Below are 21,104 nucleotides of genomic sequence, written 5' to 3'. Positions count from 1 at the left end.
AGAACTTATGTCGTCTTAGTTTAGGAGGTTACGGCCCACGATGGAAGAGAAGCTGGCGGAGATGGGAAGAGGAGAGGTTGGGGGGGGGGGAGGCAATTTTTTCTTCTTTTGAACCCCCAGTGATGAAAGTCACGCGCCGCCACTGATTTCAAGTTCGATTATGAGTCCCTTTGTACCACGATATCTTGAACGGTTCGCGAGTTATTTGAGGTGGACATCTTAGCTGAAGAATTCTGTATAATTATCTAGGATATTTATTTTGTTGAGCGGGTAAAATATAATTTTTGATTGGTTTGCTATCAGTAGGCCTACATACCTACAATTCAGAGGATATTAAGAAACACTGTTTTAACTATTTCTTTCTTTCTTTCTTTCTTTCTTTCTTTCTTTTAATTTTGAGAAAGGTCGGGCATCAATTGCTTTGTGAGGTAAAGTATGTGAGAAGTGGGTAAGCCAACACCTCCCCTCTAGGAGGTGCTGGGTAAGCCAAATATTGTCCATACTTCTATCGTAAGCGGTTCTAAAATCATACGTGGAATTCGCTGGTTGGCTGGCTTCGTTCTCAACTACTATTCGTCGTTACGTCATGATGTGATGTGGGGATGATCAGCTGTTGAGGTGGTTTGGTTCTTTATGTTTTGGTCAGGCCCGGAGGTCAGACGTAGGTACTCTTCATCGGAGCCAGAACTTCTTCCACTAACGCATCTGCTCGAGGTAAGATGGTTGAATGGAGCATAGAGTTAAACCACTATTTTACTGAACACATTTTCACAACGTAAATTAGACTACATACCGGTAAGTAAAATAGCATCGTGTGTCTATAGAAATTTCATGTAAAGCAATACAAATCTAAAATATGTTAAAGAGTCTAGGGTCTTCTACATTTTAGTCTTCCTCGTTATTACTTGTGCATCATTTTCTTATATTGTTACTTTCAGTCCAGCGTATTCATTGCACGATCCAATAAACCAATTTCGTGAAAATCTGGTTGGTATATTCGTCTGTTTGTATATGAAATTCTGTGAATTTAAAATAGTCCTAGCTTTGAGTTTGCACTTTTCGTAACTTCGCACTGAAGATTACTCTAGAAGCCTTAATTTATAATTTTATTCCACATGTGGTCACTTCCTACCCTATTTACGATTTTCATCTCTTTACTCAGTCGTGTTCGCATAGCTGATGTGGACGACTAAATCAAATCTATAATGAGTATTTTATTTTAAAAATACCAGTTTGTATCCAGTATTCGGGAGATAGTGGGTTCGAACCCCACTGTCGGCAGCCCTGAATATGGTTTTCCGTGGTTTCCCATTTTCACACCAGGCAAGTGCTGGGGCTGTACCTTAAGGCCACGGCCGCTCCCTTCCCACTCCTAGCCCTTCCCTGTCCCATCGTCGCCATTCTTATTTGTGTCGCTGCGACGTAAAGCAACTAGCAAACAAAACAAATACCCGCTGTAGAAAAATCTTGGCCTGTTTGTAACATCGAGTGAAAATGTTTCGATCTCAAAGTTAGGCAATGGGCAAAATTGTTTCATGATTAAACTTTTCGTAACTCTGTTTCGTGCTTCGGTAGAAGCTACGTTTGGCTCTGGCGTGTGCAAAGATAGATTCAAAACTATTACATCCATTAGGAAACGGCAACAGGAGGTGATAAGTGATGTTACCGTAATGTAAATAACTTAACATTTAATGTTCTAAGTAAAAGATAGGAATACCAAACAGAAATGAACGGCGGTCAGTCTTACTGGGTCACGGATGGCTCGTGGCAGGTGATTCATATTGGCGTTCTTTTACCAACACCCTTATACCTCGAGGAAACGCCAGTCTATGTATTTAGTTTCTTCACTATTGTTACCGAGATTTGCAGGACTCCCAATCTGATGGCGAGGAGCTGCTACTGGTTGCTTGGCATAAAATTGAACGGTTTTTTCTTGATGCAATGATATAGTCAAATTCGTAACTCCGAAGTACCAATAAAATTGCTACTAACCAATCCTCAAACGTCTGTGAACTAAGTTTCCTTTAAATACCTGTGAATAATGGTGTCGGCCTTGCTTAAATTTGCTTCCAGCGAGTTAACTGAATCATTTACGGTCCATTATTGTGTTGGGTGACAACTTGGCGGGTTCGATCCCGGCTCAGTTCGTTAGTATTTAAGGTGCTCAAATAAAATATCCTCGTGTCGGTGGATTTACTGGTGGTGGAGGGGATGCGTGTGCGCCTTCGAGGCCGCCCATTGAAATTATCATTTTGATATTTCGGCTGTTATACGAGGGTCAGCTGGAAGTAAGCTACAGTACTAATTTTGCTAATACTTGGGCGCACTGAATGCCTAATAGGCTAGGTACTCTAATTTGTTTCGGATATTCGTCCAATACACTTGAATACTGTATCATTCAGGAAGTTAAATCGTCACTGGTTAAGTGGGGTAACGAAGTTAAAGTAAAATGTGGATTAAAGTGGTACCGGGCAACGCGCGATGTGACATGGAACCAGATTTCTAAATCTATATCCATATTAGTCATTATAAAATTATTGTATGTTCTCTGCTACCGTGGACAGAATTTCTGAAGTGATGTCCTCTAGGCATCCTGCCTAATAATTTCGACATTCAGATTGAGCTAACTAGTATCGCAAGCTGAATTCTACTGTGAGTTCTCATTTTGTCGAGTGACAGATCAACATGCTAACAATGGCATGGACTGAGATGATTTTTTGCAGTCCTTCAAAAGTAAACTGCCGTAGGCCTAAATCTGCCGGGATTGAATCCGCGAACTAGGGCTGTTCCATTAGTCACTCTGCCACTGATCCACCGAAGTGGTCTGTTGAAACAGAAGACTCCCTCGTAGACTGACTTAGATAATATGTACGTATTGTTCTTGAATTCAGGTAAAGAGCATAACTACGCCGTTCTCACAGTTTACCCGAAGTTTTTAAAACTTCCTCGCTAGTGGAACAGCTCGGCTAGCTTTCCACCCCAAATCCAGAGATATATTAAAATCTTGAAGTTAAAGCTTTAAAAAAAAAAAAACAGCGCTGAGTCTGACTGTAGAGCGCTGGTCTTCTGAGCTCGGGTTCAAGGTTCGATTGCGGCTCAGTTCAGTGGTATGTTCAAAATACCCCAGCCTCGATTCGGCAGATTTTCTGGCACGGAAGAACTACGGGACGAAATTCCGGCACCTCGGTGTCTCCGAAAACCGTAAAACAAAGTGGGAAGTAAATCCTGTAAAACTGACGTTAGCATTAACCTTTATTTTGATTTTATGAACGAATTTGAACTATTGAAAACTAAATCAGTATTCTCGTAGGGACGATTTCAGTTTTCTCAGTCTGGAAGTTGTAATATGTTTGTCAACTGCGGCATTCTATATGGTCGACTAGCATGTACCCGCGGCTTCGCCCACGTTTATTAATTCAACTGTTAGTGTTTAAAGCATTCATTTTAAAGCAGAATATTAATGCACATTGTTTTTACATACATTTAATTTTTAATAATGTAACTTTCGATACTTAAAGATATCAGATTGGTGGATGGTAAAAATATTTTTAAAACGTTAACTATTTGTTTTCCTTAGAGTTTCCAGGTAAGCTATATTAAGTGTCCTTCCATTTTGAGCTAAACTAAGATGTATAGTACCAAGCTCGATAGCTGCAGTCACTTAAGTGCGGCAAGTATCCAGTATCCGGAAGATAGTGGGTTCTAACCCCACTATCGGCAGCCCTGGTTTTCCATGGTTTCCCCATTTTCACACTAGGAAGATTGTGGGGCTGTACAATAATTAAGGCCACGGCCACTTCCAACTCCTAGCCCTTTCCTGTCCCATCGTCGCCATAAGACCTATGTGTCGGTGCGAGGTAAAGCTACTTGTAAAAAAAGTGTATAGTGCATTTGTCTCACTCTTGAACAACCCACGTAGCCTACCAACTGTTTAGCATAGCACAGTTTCCGAAGACAGTCCGCCAACTTTAAGCGATTGTCCTTGTGCCTTGTTGACGCACATAGCCAAATTCAAACTGGGAACTGCAGACATCTGAATTAACAGTATATCAGAAGGGATGATTTGAATCTAAGAAATGAATAGGCCCGCTACGACTGGTCACATTGACTTTCTATTTTATCCTCTTTGGACCAGTCTATCTCGTAACATCTCTGGAAACAAAGATGGCTATGATAAATACATTCTCCTACTTTATTATGAGTAATTATTGTTAATATTACCCATAAAATGACTAAAAATCCTATATTTGGGACCTGAAAATATTCAAAATGGAAACAAATACATAAATAAATTTAGTTTTTTACTGGTATATCAAATTAATGAAAGCAGATCTTTACCTGTATAGAGATTCATCTAAGAATATGCCTATGTTAACAATTTCAGATCTCTGCATGCCGTCTCTCTCGTGAGGGCAGTAGAATAACACCCATAGTATCCCCTGCCTGTAGTAAAAGGTGTCTAAAATGGGCCCCAGGGTCTCTTAACTTGAGCGTTGGTTGGAGACCATGGGGCCTTAGCGGAGTCATAGCACTGTTTCCACTTGTGCCAGGCTCCCCACTTTCATATCCTATCAGACCTCCCTTGGTAATCTGTTTTTTTCCCGACTCTGACACTATCAGGTTAGGAGGGCTAGTCTTCATATTCACGCAGTTCGTGGCCTCTCTTTCTTTGACTGATACCTTCATTTATCAGTGTTGGATCCCGTCAATTTTTTCTGATAAGTCTTATAGAGGATGGTTGTCTAGTTGTAGGCCTACTTCCTCTTAAAACCATCGCTACCACCACATCTGCATGTTGTAGATTTGGCTGGGCATCGTGCACGCACTCATTTACACTTCCGGATATTATGAAATGAATATGGTTCCTTGTGCCGGGAGCTGACAAATGACTTCCTACGCCATAGACTTGAAATGGCTCCTTGACGTGTGTTACCTATCTTATGTATGTTTCCCAGTGACAGCGAATCTGTGCATTTAATCCTGGAGATGACAGCATGTTGGATTGCCTTATTCAAACAAGTTTTCAGCAATTTTTTCATAACTCTCCAAGCATGTAAATTAAAAATCTGAATTAGACGTGCATTTGGACTCCCATCTACCTATGTTAAAACTGTGCTGTAGATATGGCTGGGAATCATGTGCTTGTGCACACACACGTGCTTTCTTTATTATTATTATTATTATTATTATTATTATTATTATTATTATTATTATTATTATTATTAAGCTCATGTGCATGGAAGTTTTGTAAATAAAATTCACATCTCAGTAACATGCCACATCGTGCTATTACTTTTACACATTACATTCTACATTACAGTGGTGATGTGTGATGTTTCGAAAAATGTTATCACACTCCTCCTTGAGGGTATATTGTTGCTCGCACTGCAGCTTTTTTTATTAGTACAGATGCAATTTCATAATGACAGGCTTGATAATTTATATCGATTTTGTATAAGATAATGTAAGTTGAAAATGATGAAATGCATGTAATATATTGAGCATAAAAATCATAGAAAGTAGCCAACCCTTATCTTCCACTAATTAAAAATGGTTCAAATCATGCAAAATGTATGTTAGGCTACTCATGCACTCATTAGCATAAGGGTTAAAATTAATTTCTAACAGAGCTTAAAGCTTACCTTAATATTTACTATTTGTACTTCAAGCTGATACGATGGCATGTTGTGACATCTAAAATGTCCATCACAGCGTTGTAGAAATTAAGCTTATTCATTAAGTTACTGAGAAATTTTTTCTAAATCGTAATCAAAGAAAGTGCAGAGGGCCTGTCCTCTACTTACGAATTTCTTTGGAAGGTGTGTATCCCTTTTTAAGGTTGAGAAACTTCTTTGAACAGATGTGCTAGTTGTTGGTATGGTGAGAATGAGATCAATCAAATCTGTTCCTTCTGGATATGCTTTATTACTACCACTGGTGTGCAAATATTGGTAGAGGTCATATGCACTATTTTTCACAAAGTCTGATTTCATGTAGAGGACAAAGTTGTTTTAAGTTTCATGCAGTCAAAATTTCGTCCATGGATCTTCACTAATGACTGATAGGCGCTGTTTGTGAACTTCTTTACGAAATTGTTTAACTGGTTAATTTCAATTACATACATCATTAGAGACGGTTACTACTTTCAGCGTTCAGTCTGCATGCCTTCGTGAATTTACTAAACGTTGCCACAATCCTCTACTTGCAACTAATGCTGTGGCCTCATTTAGTTCTATACCTCCTATCTTTAAATCATTAAACTGAGTCTAACCATTGTATTGGTCTCCCTCTTCTATCCTCCATAACAGCATCCATTATTCTCCTACGTAATATATCCTCCATTCACCTCACATGACCCCACCACCAAAGCTGGTTTATGCATACAGCTTCATCCATAGTTCATTCCTAACTTAGCCTTTATCTCTTCATTCAGAGCACCCTCCTGCCATTATTCCCAGCTGTTCGTACCAGCAATCATTCTTGCTCCTTTCATGTCTGTTTCTTCTAACTTATGAATAAAATACCCTGAGTCCACCCAGCTTTTGCTCTTGTAAAGCAAAGTCGGTCTGAAAACAGACCGGTGTAAAGATAGTTTCGGCCAGGAGCGGACTTCCTTCTTTGAGAATACTGTTGATCGCAATGTCAATTAACTGAAGGAAATTCAGGTTAATATCAGAAAACCTGTCAAGATAGTTGCATGGACAGGTCAATTATTTCCAAATGCAATCGGAGGTACAATGTTTTCTTCATTCCTATAAAATCAATTATCTGGCGCTTTTGAGGGTAATCTTGTCTCCATTCATTATCTTGCAACTTTGACCACACAGTTTCAAAATTATTTAAACTGTTGGATCTCTTGGAGCAGAATGCGATATCATATTTTAAGTATCTGATACAGAATATCAGATTGAGGGAGCACTTCAGCAAGTAAATTTAATAGGAAATAGAAATCAGTCTTGCAGGGTAACATAGTAAAACTTAGCTTGAATTCTCATCCGACAGTCCAATTCATCAGTGTTATCTTTCATTTCTCTAAAGAATTCAAGGAGATCAGTACAGAATTTCTATATGCCCATTACAGACTTCGAGGTCTTGCAGTAGGGACGAAGACTGTTAAGTTTAGCATAGGAACTTGTGTCCAGAAACGTACAGTCTTCGCATTACCCACAAAAATCCACCAGCACACATTCAAATTTCCCACATTTACAGCACCACTGACTGGAGTACGTATGTCATTAAATTATCACATGTCCCATACCCCTACAAGTTTGATATTCCATGCCATTCATTTGAGTGTGTGGTCCACACTGAGATGTGTTGTACCTGCTTTTGTGCTTGTGATCTTCGTTCATACTACAGTACAGCACTAATTGTTTACTATGTACACAGCAATAGCTGTATGTACTGTACAGTACTGTACTTGGGGTAGTTCATTGGTAGTGGTGTTGCTGTTGACCATGGCAAACATGTTTACGGATTGTGCAAACATGTTGATATTCTCCAGCGAAGCTCGGTGCAATGGGATAGCTGCTAGTCGGTTGTAAGGGAAGAGCTTTCCAAACCGCCAGACACCTTCACATGCCCTCTTTGCTAAGGTGTATCAGTGAGCCTCGGAGACGGGTGGATTCACCGCCGACAAGACTGGTGCTCCACGGTGGCACTGCACACCAGAGTTTGAAGAGGCTGTACTTCATGCAGTGGAAGAGGACAATACTAAGAGTACCAGAAACATAGTAAGGACACTAAATGTGGATCACACAACTGTCTGGCATGTTCTGCATGAGCAGCAGCTACACCTGTACCACCTCCAGAGGGTACAGGCAATGTAGCCTCAGGATTTTGCATCAAGAGCCCACTTCTGCATGTGGTTCTTGCACAGTTACGGATAGTATTGGCCAGATTGCTTGACCTGCATGTTCACCCAACTTGACATCACTAGACTACTACCTGTGGTCATACAAAAACCTTGATTTAAGAGACCCCTGTTGAATCCAAAGACGACCTACTGGTGCAGGTTATGGCTGTGGTGGATGTTGTAGGACCAGGGATTGGTGATCATGTGTACGAGAACATGGGACGGTGGTACAGTGTCTGTGTTGACCTTGGTCATCACATCGAGCCCCACCTGTAATTGGACCCAAACAGCAGGAGTCAGATAGTAAAAAATGTGGGAGCTGTGAATGTGTGCTGTGGTTTCTTGCGGGTAGTGGGAAGACAGTACGTTTCCAGGCACAAGTTCCTATGATAAACCTAACAGTTTTGGTCCCCACTGCAAGCCCTCAGTCTGTAATGGGTAATTAAAAACAGTGTATAGAGGACAAAACTTTAACCAGCTTAACAGCATGTATCCATGGGACAGATGCTACTGTTGGTAATCTTTGTTACTTTATTAAGGGCAGCAGTCCATTTAAGGGACTACGGAAAAACCCAACACACATAAAAGGTCTGAAAAAATACTTCGCATTCTTTGATGTGGTTAAGATTGCTGTAATACCAAGTTGAGCCTATGACCATAGCAGTGAAAAATATAGTTTGATCATGCTTATGTGACGAGCTTCTGCAACCCACTGTGCTGTCCTGCGATCACTACTGTCATCAAATGTCTGCAACTAACTTTTCACCACACTGAAATTCTTGTAGCACTCAAGGAGATATTTAAATCACAGTATCTGTGTGTCTTTAATTTTGCCTTCAGGACTAACATATCCAAATACAGTCAAGAGTTGTGCTCTGTTAGAAACGTCTTTACTTTCATCTGAAATTATGGAAATAGTTTACTTTCTTAACCTAGTCTTCAATTTTGTTGGTCATAAAAGTAGCTATGACTTCAATACTTTGTATGTCGGATGAAAGTCCTGAGAAAACTGTAGATGGTTCCAAGTGGTGCCAAAATGTAATCTTTCTTAGATTCTTCACTTTCTTGATGATCCCTTAAAGGTAATTCTTGCTTTGAAAGAAAACTCTGAATCTATCGGAGTACTGATGTTATTTTTTACTAGTTCATTATGCTCGTCAATTTTCTTTCTGTACGATGTAGTCTATTTGGGACCTTCTGAACTGAATCATACTGGCAATAGCATTGATGTATGCTTCAGATACCTCATGGCATCTCTTTAAAACTCTGAAACTACTGTATATAAATTCTCCAGTCCTTTTTACAAATATTATTTCCTGAGGAAAATGGAACACATTGCCAATAAGTTTATTTTTGCACAACCACATAACCAATGTAGATCTCTGTACCTCAAGTCATGAAAATATCGTACTGTTCTTTTTGATTCCTTAATTAAATTTATAAAAGATGTGGGTGTAACGTTTTCGATTATGTTTATTTTCTTCATAGGTTCTTACTGAAACTGGGAATGTTCTTTAAACTTTCTATTATACATAAGGAATCTGGGCCCTGAAACTTGCTTATTTTAGAGGTAGAAGTGACAGCACTCATTTTAACATTTAATATGTAGTGCAGTATTATATGCTATCCTTTCCTAACACAAATTAAATATAAATTCACACTTTAGCAAGAAGTTCAATTCTATTATAACAGAAAGCAATAAAACAAATTATAAAATGTACTGTTGACTGCGGTGGGAAGAACAGACAGAACTGCTCAGCACCGTTATAATCATTTGTTACCACTTGTCATTGTGGTAACATGACGAATGTAGGATACACCTGTGTCTGAGGAGAGGGGCTTTGCTTTGCGCAGACGCAGTAATACTCATCTAGCTGTTAGAAGAGATTAAACGCATATCCCCTGCCTGAAGTTGGTCTCTCTCCCAGCTTTGACGGTTATCTACTGCAATTGTTCTTGGGACACATCCTGGTGAAGAAACAAATATTTGTTCCGAGGTATCTGTGGAACAGCAGAGGTGAAAGAAGGTGCCGGGGTGAATGGGTCTAACTACAAGGCCAAGATATGAATTAAAATTGCATTAAAGGTTATATTTTCGAAAATAGCAAAACTTAACAATTTTCACATAGAATTTCAAAATTTAACAAATAACAAGAAGTCAACAAATAACCGCCAATCAGGTACAAGACCAGGAAAGCCAAGATTTAGACAAATTAACAATCTGGGCTTCAAGCCCCAATTTTTCCAATTTCTGAGCTCTCAGCTCACAACCACATATTTATCAAAGGGCAGAAAACCCCTAATAACATGGAGCACTTGCTCCCACCTAGCAATGTCAGGCCTCCTAGAGGCACATATCCAAATACTTAAGAGCTGACCCGCTCTGTTTTCCAAGTCTATTAAAGGCAATACCAGGCTTTACACTAAATTGCCATCAAGGCACAACTTACACAAAATGAAACGGGGGTATCTTGTACCCAGCCTACTGGGCCTTAGTAGAAAAAAATAGGTTAAGTAAATTGCCCAAAATGCAAAATGAATGGAGGCGTGAACTTGCACTCCTATATGAAACTTCTTAAAACCTAAGAGGCACTAGGCCGATGAAACAGGGGCTATTCCCAAACTATGGAGTAGACTCGGATAAGAAAAATTTTAAGGTATTACAGAAGGGAAGAACACCAGTTACCAAACAGTCACCTCAAACCAAAGGAAGGGGAGCTCGAGAGGGTGAAGCACTCGCTATCCCTGAATTGCAGTTACAGATTTAATGCCGTTTTTACATCAAACGGCAAAAAAATTACATGTCGGAAAGACATTGTAAGGGGATTTGTACCTTTCCCGAGGGTTAAACTGCTGAGCTAGCAAGAAATGAAGATGTTGAAACGGCCATTACCTTATTGGAGAGCTGCTGCCTGATGAAAGAGGTGCTTCCTGCCTCCTGCTACATGTCCATACACTAGGTTAGATGTTGAAGTGACAGAGACAAGAAAATCAGCAGTTTTTATACCCTCGGGGAAAATTCAAGACCTTTCATGAATAAAACAGCCACACCCACTCAATTTTATTGGTCCGTGTAGACTGTACTCAAAATCGAAGACACGATTGGTCAAAATTTACAGAAATTCTGGATTGGCTCAATTCAAAACTGGCAGAAAGAAAAGATTAATATTGCCAACCCACAAATGAAAGAACGAAATTTAGTAATAAGAAAACTTATGAGTACAAAATATCTTCAAAGTTCTCTCACTTCGCACCAGTGCATGTACATAGTTTTTTTTTGGTAGTGACATCTGAGAGAATGTCCAAACTTCTTGATAATTAGTAAACAAAAACACTCAAAATTGAGTGACATCTTCAGAGGAAAGGTTTAAGTAGATCCAGTTTTTAAAGTTCAGAGTTTCTTCTGTAGAGGATTTATTGGCACAAGATTTAAAACTGCGGCGTAGAGGTGTACCGCCCGGTACAATATTAAATACTAGCAAATGTACCCTTGCTTTGCTACGATATTCTGCATTGTATATGGATATCAAAGTAAATTACTGTACATGCAGTGAATGAGATTTTTCATTTGCATGCCACTTAGCATTATCCAGAAACAGCACAGGGAGGTTCTCATGTTCTTTCCAATGTAAAGCGAGAGTTGCAGAATTGTGATAATGGCAGGCTCACTAGCCTGCTGCCATTCATAATAGAGTAAGAAAGTTCTCATATTTGGAGGTTCCATTACCTACTGCATGGTCACAATAGATTTTGGGAGTTTTCGCTACAATGGCAGGTGCCCTTTCCTACTTCCAGAGAGATTACAGTTGAGTTTTTAGTATAAAATTGGGCACCTTCCCTACTGCCAGTCAAAATTCAGTTGTGCTGTTATCGTTATCACAGGTCCCTTTTCTTAACGAGTCGCACAGTTAGTTTCAATTATAATAGCAAGAACACTATGCCTAATGCCAGTCATATTTTAGATGGGTAAATTTGTTTATAATGGCAGGCACACTTGCCTACTCCCAAACATAATCAGTTAGTATAGTTTTGAACAAAATTGCATCCTCCCTTGACTTCTAGTAGTCAAATCAAGAAGTGATTTATTATTTACAATGGTAGTCCCCCGTTACTAATGCTAGATACAAAGGAGTTGGAAAAGGATCCCATTCCTACTGTGTCAATCCATGAGGAGAGTAATGATTACAATAGCAGATGTCCTCCTGCTGAGTCACTATCAATGTAAAATATTAATTACAATGGCAAACACACCTTTTCTACATCGCTACAAATTGACTTCAATGAATCTATATAGATCAGCATACGAAATATATGCATGTTTACAATATTGCAAACCTTCATTTACAGATTAATTGCTGCTAAACGATACATCATCGGCAAACGGATTGTACTAAAAGATTCCTCATTTAGCGGTCTAAATGGCTGGTCTCAAGATATTTTCTCCTGTCCCACCTATTTATGGGTGAAATTGAGTTAGAAATGTTGAACAGGGTGAAATTTGCGTAAGGTTTTCTCACAGTGCATTACTTTTGGGTACTAATATGACAACTACAAACATAAAATTTGGCTCGCGTATATACTGGGCGGGCCACGCTCGTGTAGAATTAGATGATTCTACCTTTCGTATAAGTGATTCGAACTACAAATCGTGTACAAAGAGCAAAATGTAGGTATAATTGTGAAATAGACAAATCTAACATAAGGAACAGATAAGATGAAATGTCCTAGGACCAAATTTGTAGATCACACCAAATTGAAGTGAGATTGTGCCATCCGTTTTGTGATATGACTTATGGTTTGGCTGCGAAATACCTTAAAACGAATGTTTGCACAGTCATTAAAATTGCCTCAATATTCTGATATTTTTTTGGGGGTAAAAAATGAAATATTTAAAGATCTTAGCTTTCCGTTGGTTACAGGTTAAGACATATAACTTCGCCAAATTTCAATTTTCTAGCTCGTCTGGCAGATAATGCCTCAATTGTGATTTGGGGGGGATTAAAATTGAGGACTATCAGGAAACTATAGCTAACAACTATGCAGATTGTCATTACACTTGAAACAGATCTGTACGAAAATTTAGCCAATAAGGTCAATGTACAGACACACGGTCGCTATGAATTAATTTATATAGATAAGGAATCTGCGATATGTAAAACACATTTTGGGCTATGTCCACTGGACTTAAGCTGCAAAACAGACCATTCATGATACCTCAATTATTAATCCTACTGAAAAAATGTACATGAGAAAACTTTTTTGAAATTGACTTCCATGAAGGTTGGTCGATTTCCAGTCAGATTGGTCTTGTATATATTGTGGGAGAGTAAAATCAGTTTCAGTTCCCTATAAACCTCCAGTCTATCCTGAGAATTTGACATGGTATGAACCTAAAAACTTACACTTCGACAGGTGGATGCCAAATACGACGTTTGTGTAGAATTATGTCGTAAATACACATTATTTTTGTATCAACTAATTCAGTTTTCAACATTCATAAACAACTTTTATTTTATAATCAAAACATGTTAACGCCCGACCACAGAATACACAAAAACCCAAAGAGTAAAGGAATAAACATAGCCAACTTTAACATCTACAAATATCTCGACATACTCCCACCTAATTTACAATTTTCTCAAAATTGGAAATTATCAAAACATTGAGGGTAACTGAACAATGGATGCCAAGTGGATTCTCTCTCCCCGGCCTCATGAAATCAAAGATTTAGTCTTTTAGGAGGAACCACATTTCTTCCTGCTCTTGTTCTTATTTCTTCAGGGGATTTAGAAAAAAACCTCTTCCTTGAGCTGGGCTTTGTTTGGCAACTCTCGATGCTAGAGTGAACCTCTAAGGGGTACACTCTCTGTAGAGGACGCACAACGGTACCACTGCTAGTCTTCAGTTGAACCACCCGGACTCTTCCATCTCGCCCTGGAATGAGATGCTCAATTCTTGCCAAAGGCCAATCCATCCTCTTTCGATTGTCCTTTTGATCTTGGAATACTTGGAAATTCTTAAGTCTCTGATCGTCTGGGAATTCGAAGGACTCTGCCTGAATGAGCAGAACAAGTTTATCTTCAGCTGCAGCTACCTCACTTGTCGATAACGAACCTCTTCTTTTAATTTCAGTGCGTCGACAGTTGTTGAGAAATCTGAAGATCCATCCCACCATCCGGACAATATTTTCATATTTGCTGAACCGGTGATACAGCCACGTAGTATTGTGAGTGACTGCAATAAGATTATATTCGTTTGCCACTCCGTAGCTTATGTGAGATTCAGGCCAGTTTTCTTCTCCTTCAGCAAGCCATTTAGGCCCTTTCCACCATTCGGATTCGAGCAGTTGCGCGACAGTACATCCTCTTGAGGGCAGATCTGCGGGGTTCAACTCACCTGGTATGTGTCTCCAGCTTCGTACATCAGTGAGTTCCCTTATCTCCTTCACTCGATTCCTAACAAACACAGTCTTGTCTTCATTGCCAAGAATCCAGGCCAGCACAGTGCTTGAATCGGTCCAACAATGAACAGGGACTTCTTTCCAATCTAGACTTTCTCGAACTGATTTCAGTAGACGAGCTCCAATAAGAGTTCCTAATAATTCCACTTGAGGAATGGTCAGGCGCTTAAGCGGTGTTACTCTTGCTTTGGCTACCGCTAACCGAATGTGTACCTCTCCCTGGTAACCACTCCTGATAAAGACAACAGCTGCATATGCATTCTGACTTCCATCACAGAATACATGCAGTGAGATATCCTCCTCGCTGCCGAGGTGGCGCATCATTCCGATTTCTCTTAGGTGAGGCAGGTCCTTCAACCACCTCTCAAATTGTCGTCGAGTATCTTTGTCAATAGGGTCGTCCCATCCTAACTTTCTGGTCCATAACTCTTGAATTAACATTTTCAACCTTATCGTTTCTGGAACGGTTAGTCCAATCGGATCAAAAATGCGGTGAACTATTGAAAGAACAGTCCTTTTTGTCAGATTTTCCATTTCCCACGATTTCTCCCACCAATCCATATTGATCTTCAAAGTGTCATCTCGATGATTCCACCTAATGCCAAGCAGTGTAGACTCCTGGGGAGAGTTGTCTCCAGTCCACTCCCACCCTCGAAGGTCGAACCCGGCCCTCGCCATAATGGTCTTCGAAAGATAAACGAATTCCTCTACTTCTTCTGCTCGGTCGAGGCTTGTCACTAGATTATCAACATAAAAATTATTCTTCAACGATGCCGCGATTTTTGCCTCCTTTGGATCAGTTGATTCCACACATTTTTCTAGGTGGTATCCAATAACTGCTCCAAGAAGAAACCGACTAATGGTAACACCGAATACCACTCTGGCATGACGAAGGACTAGTAGGTCTTTCTCATTATCTTCATACCACAAGAACTTCAAGTAGTCTCTCTCGTCTGGGTGTATTCTTATCTGCAAAAATGCCTTTTTTGTATCAGCTGTGATACCTATCCTCCGTTGTCGAAACCTCAAGAGCAATTCTGGTATGATTTCAACGAGGTTCGGTCCTTCTTCAAGGCAGTCGTTCAGTGACGGGATACCCCTCTCTTTCGCCGACGCATCGAATACTGGACGCACTTTCGTAGTTGCACTAGTTTCCTTCAATACCGGGCGGTGAGGAAGGTAGTGTCCTGTAGATAGATCCATTGCACCTTCGACAATGCCTTCTTTCACCCAGTCTTGTAAGATGGTATCATATTCTTCGTAGACCCCACGCTTTGCCTTTAATTTTCGGGTCATTCGAACTAATCTGCCTTCTGCAATCTCTCTATTGGTTGGAAGGTCTGGAGCATCTCTCCTCCATGGAAGACGTACCTCATACCTGCCATCTACAAAATTAACCGTATTTTTGAAATATCTGAGTGCTGACATCCTCTTCTCCTCCTTTGTTGCATTCTCTACTGGATCGGTGATCCCAATGGTCTCCATTTTCCATAGATCAGATACAGGTAGTTGAGTAATACTGAGTGCAGTGACTGTATTCGCAATACTTGCATGCTGAGCTAGATCGTTTTTTCCTATGGTGCATACTTTCTTCTTCTTCCCCGTTACCGTCCATCCTAAACGGGTTTCAATGGCAACCAGGCCAGAAGGTAGAGTCTTTATTTTGCCCGTCCACAACTTTCCCGCGATGTCAGAACCTATCAAGATGTCAATCGGAGCCCTAGAATCTCTGTACATTGGAATGTGTTCTCTCAGCAACTCTTCCCTCACTTCCTCCCTGACTTCTACTGATGGAACCGCAGCTGTAATTGTTCTCTGGTCTAGCGCCATGAAGTTGCATGCAAAGTCATTACATAAGCTGAGTAAGTGCACTTTATAGCATCTGTGCTTGACTACCCCTGTTGGCTTACCACCAAAAAGAGAGTGTATAATGTTTTCTTCCCCAATTGGAAAGTAGTTCATTTCTTCGACCAAACTACTAGAAATGTACGAACGTTGGGATCCACTGTCTATCAGTACCCTGGCCTTCTTGATTTTGTCACCATTCTTTACATAAACTAGCAGAGTCTGTAGATAGACCTCCGTTTGGGAGCTAACTGTCAAATTGTTATCAACAGATGAAGTATTGAACAAGGAAACCTCTTCTCGTTTGCTCTCAGGATGGCTACCCTCAATACATTCTTTCTCTTCCACTTGGTACTTCTCAACAGAGGGGCATAATAATGGCACATGCCGCCCACGACAAACAACACACCGTGCTCGACATTGCTGCGCAGAATGGCCTGCTTTGGTACAAGAAAAACAGCGCTTAACTTTAAACAGAACCCCTTTCCTATCTTCAAGTGACATTTTTTGTGCATGGAGGCATTCTGTCGAATAATGATTCACTCCTTTACAAAATACACACTTCTGAGAGTCAGATTCAATTCCGAGAGTAGCAAGATCGATTGCAGAGGCAAAATTAACCTTGTCCTTATCATGTGATTTCCCCGGATTCTTAGCCTGGCTATAGGAAAGGGACTGATTATTTGCCATTGCGACTCTCTCCTCCCCTTCTACTTCTCTTTTCAAAAACAACATTAAGTTATCCATTTGCTCCTGCAGTGTCCTATTGGGTTCATTGGAACGTTGCCACACCTTCAATATGTCTGTAGGCAGACACGATTCTATTAGCGGAAACAATAATGCGGCATAATTATCCGAGAAGACATTTAATGCCTCCAGTGCCCGTAACTGAGTTTCTAGTTTGTCATATAAAATACTGATCTTGACTGTCTTCTTTTCCAAAACCAAACTTAGTAGCTCCCGAACATAATACTCGATAAGGAGGTCATTACGCCCAAATCTGCCTTTAAGTGCTTGAATGGCCCTCCCGTAATTTTCACCTGAGGGAGGAAAACTCATAACAACCGCGCGTGCTCGTGAATTTTCTTTCGTAGCTTGAATCAAATACTGAAACTTTTCCTCCCTACTTAACGACTTACTCTCGTCAATTTGTGAGAACTGTGACCAGAATGATATCCAACCGGCTATTTCCCCGTCGTACTTATTTAATTCCAATTTCGGTAGACGAAGAGATATTTCGTTTCCCGAACGATCACCAACACAACTAGATGAAGCATGGGCAGCACTATTCATTGTGATCAAATCAGAGGCCTTACCTTTAATGCTGTGGTAACGTAAGGTATACTCCTCTGCTTTCTCCATTTCTGCCATCAGCACCTCTTCAATCTCCTCTTCCTTTGTTTCAGCACAGATGTTTTCACAAATCTGACTGTCCAGTTCCGATAACTCGTTTCTTCTCTCTTCGAGCACTAGTAAACGCGCGCTTATTAATTGTAAATCTGCATCCGTATGCGTCACTAGTTCGTCTATAGCATTGCAATTTTTCGTGAACAATGTGCGGATAACAGCTCTTTTCTTAGTTGCTTGTGTAGACGTCATGATTACGATGTACCGGTACGAATGTAAACAACAGGATACGGTATACTGGATATACAGACACAGTTATACTCGTTATCAAATTAAAACTCAACGAAGTCTACGCTATGTCCTGTCACGGTCGCCATATGTAGAATTATGTCGTAAATACACATTATTTTTGTATCAACTAATTCAGTTTTCAACATTCATAAACAACTTTTATTTTATAATCAAAACATGTTAACGCCCGACCACAGAATACACAAAAACCCAAAGAGTAAAGGAATAAACATAGCCAACTTTAACATCTACAAATATCTCGACAGTTTGGTTGAAAAATCTTCAGTAGTTTTCAAGTTATAAGAAATATGCTTTACATGCACCCGCTCTTAAGTCCGGTGGGACTAGTACCAAATACCGGTCCATTAATGATATCTCCCTTATTAATCCTCATATCAAAATGATGCACATGAAAAAAGTTTTAGAAGTTTATTTCCATTAAGGCAGGTAGATTTTCATTAAGTTCGGTTGTATATATACTGTGCGAGTGCAAAATTGCGGTTCGGTTTCACATAAACCGCCAGTCAGTTCAGAGATTTATAAACATTAGCCCTAAAACCTACCCAAGGACAGGTGGAATCTAAATATGAATTTTGGTAGAAATATATCCAGTAGTATTCAAATTATAGACAGGCACCAAAGCTGAAAAATATGCAGATGGTCATTATTACACCTGAAACGGATAACTGTATGGAAATTTTGCCAAAATTGTCAATGTAGACACATGATCGTTGCTTTTTGTTTATAGATTAATATTAAAGAAAACTAGATTTTTATATTTTCAAACTGTTACCAGTGGTAACAGTAGATACTAGCACACCTTGCCACTGCCACAGAACCATTTTTCAAAATGGCAACTATCACTAAATTGCTAATCAGTGTAATATTTGTGAGAACTAGACTAACCCTGTGGAAAACATACCCAATTTGTGTGTCTAATGTTCCTGTTAAATTCTGAGTGGTCAGACACCAGTCTCCCAGTCATGAAGGCTCTGAAATATGGCTGAGGATGTAGTCACATGGACCACATGGCACTGTTACTTGCAGGCCATCCAACAGGGCAGCAGCTATTTTGGCTGGCAAAGTCCTTTATTGGATTGTTATGCCATAGGTTTGTTGAATCCACAATGAAGTCAGTTCAGTTGAACACTGATCCTTCTTCACCTAATCACTTCCTACTAGAGCAGTGCATAGATGTAAAAGATGTGTAACCACTGGGTTAGGTGTTGATGACCAGAAACATAAAATGGAATAGTTATTAATACATTGTATTAATGAAACATTACTGCAGAGGCCTATGATCAGACTTCCTAGGTATTTGTGATAATGTGGTGGATCAATTTATACCTTTCTCTTATGTTTAGATTTTTCCAGAATTGTCCTAGAGACAGTCTGTCCACATGAGATTTAAAGTTTTCAGTCTATCTTTTTTGTGCGGTTAATGTTACAATTTAACATGACAATTCTTAATGGTTTGTTTTGGACTTGCTTCTTTAACAAATCTTGTTTGTGCTGGTAGCCCTAGCTCACTTAATATGCTGGTCGGGCCATTGCTTCTTTTCTACACGGTATGCTCTAACAGTGTCAAAAATTGTAGAATTTGATCCGTGAATTGACTTTTACTGCCAGTCAGCCTGTTGAACGTCCCCAGCACTGAAAGTTCCCTGGAACTGAGCTACTTGTTGGTCAAATTGTTCTTGACTAACAAAACCTATCTAAGTCCCTTCCCCTTCACAACTAGTGGATATTTTCTCTGAATGAAGGGGGTCTGTTATATCTCAAATGATTCTGTAAAAGGTGGAGATGATCAAAATCCCTTTTATTAAGATATTCACCGGAGCTCAGATAATACATAACAATTACCAGGATTCAATTTATACATTTATACCAAAACAAATGAAAGTACTAAATGCATTCAAAGTTGGTGTTACTTGTTTCATGTTTAGGCTCCTGAGTGGATAGTAGTATTTACAAGGATGTATACAGGATTGTTTTTTGGCAGGTGTGGGAGGGAAGGTTAAACGAACTTGAAGGGACAAATATCACAGTTATCTCTTAAACTTTCTATTGCCACAACTATTCTATTGCTTACCAGTAATATAAATATTTCAGCATACCTTGGAAGCAACTGATTCCAAGCCTTGGCATTGTGAGGAACCGGTTGTCACACCATCCAAAAGCACAGGAATATTGTCATGCATGAAGACAACCAGTTGTATGTTTCGACTAGTGGTGTTCCTTAAATAACCTTTTAGGTATTTGAGTAGAAAGGTCTTTTCTAGGGTAGCTGTAAAAACTGGGTATTTTGTGAATTTGTAGAAACTTCCTTATTTTGGGGTGGGGGGATTTGATGACAAGAAAGTTACACATCCAATGCATTTTGAGGTCTTGAACTGGTATTCTTTCATCCACATTTCTTTCCACATGTTGAACTCTAGACACTGTACATGACCTGAGTATATTTTCTATTTTTTGAATTGAGCCTCTATGGATTGCGTGGTAACCAATCTCATTTTCAGTGTCTGTGTCTTGTTCATCTGCCAGCTTTGACATCCTGCCAGTATCTCTAGAGCCTGTGTATCAGCACTTTCTTCCCCTCCTCTGGTAAAGGTTCTCTGTCTTGTGGGTTCTGTCTCCACCAGGGAATCCTTATAACTTTTCAGCATCCTTCTGAAACTCTCATTGATTTTATTCTCTCTAATGCCCATCTCTCTCCAATATTTCTCTCTTGGAACAATCTCAACTTAAATGCCTTTTTGATTTTAGAAAATTCCAGATTTTCTTTGTGAGCCAGTCATTATATGGAAGATGTGCCCATAAAATGCACTCTTCTCTTTCTAAATATCTGTTCCATCTTGCTGTATACTGGATTTGTTGAACCTGCCTGTCAACCCATGTGTTGCCCAGGATCTTCCATTGTAGCCTGCGTTCTCTTAAGTAGTTGATTGACTTGTCCTTTTTGATTCATGTACAGGGTCTGTGAAGCATGTAAGCCTTCTGGTCCAACAGTGCTGTAATGTCTTAATTTGACTCTGAAATTGAGTTTTATTATTGATTTTAGTCAGTTGGAATGCTCTAATTTCCAGATATGGATATTGGTCTCTTGTTCTAGCCCAGGGTTTCCCAAACTTTTTCTGACCATCGCCCACTTTCGAGATTTATTTTAAAAAATTCGCCCACCTGATTTCAAAAAACTCGCAAATCTTAAAATTACTAACACATACATTCAAATACCTACGTATAAGTTGAGAAATGAGGATTTTTACAGACATTTTTCTCTTAAAGGGTAAATCGTGTTTATTTAGG

General features: G+C 39.6%; 1 long non-coding RNA gene across 1 annotated transcript in view; it reads left to right on the top strand.

Annotated features, from left to right (window-relative positions):
* The first annotated feature begins 600 nt into the window (after positions 1-600).
* Positions 601-21,104, top strand: part of LOC136875525 (uncharacterized) — a 36,691-nt gene continuing 16,187 nt past the window's right edge. The window contains exon 1 of the long non-coding RNA XR_010860457.2: positions 601-714. This is a non-coding gene — a long non-coding RNA (uncharacterized lncRNA). The remainder of the gene's footprint in view (positions 715-21,104) is intronic.

Source organism: Anabrus simplex, chromosome 6 (assembly GCF_040414725.1).
Source record: "Anabrus simplex isolate iqAnaSimp1 chromosome 6, ASM4041472v1, whole genome shotgun sequence".
Classification (NCBI taxonomy): Eukaryota; Metazoa; Arthropoda; class Insecta; order Orthoptera; family Tettigoniidae; genus Anabrus; species Anabrus simplex.
The sequence above is the reverse complement of the archived record's forward strand: the minus strand, read 5'-3'. Positions and strand labels throughout refer to the sequence as shown.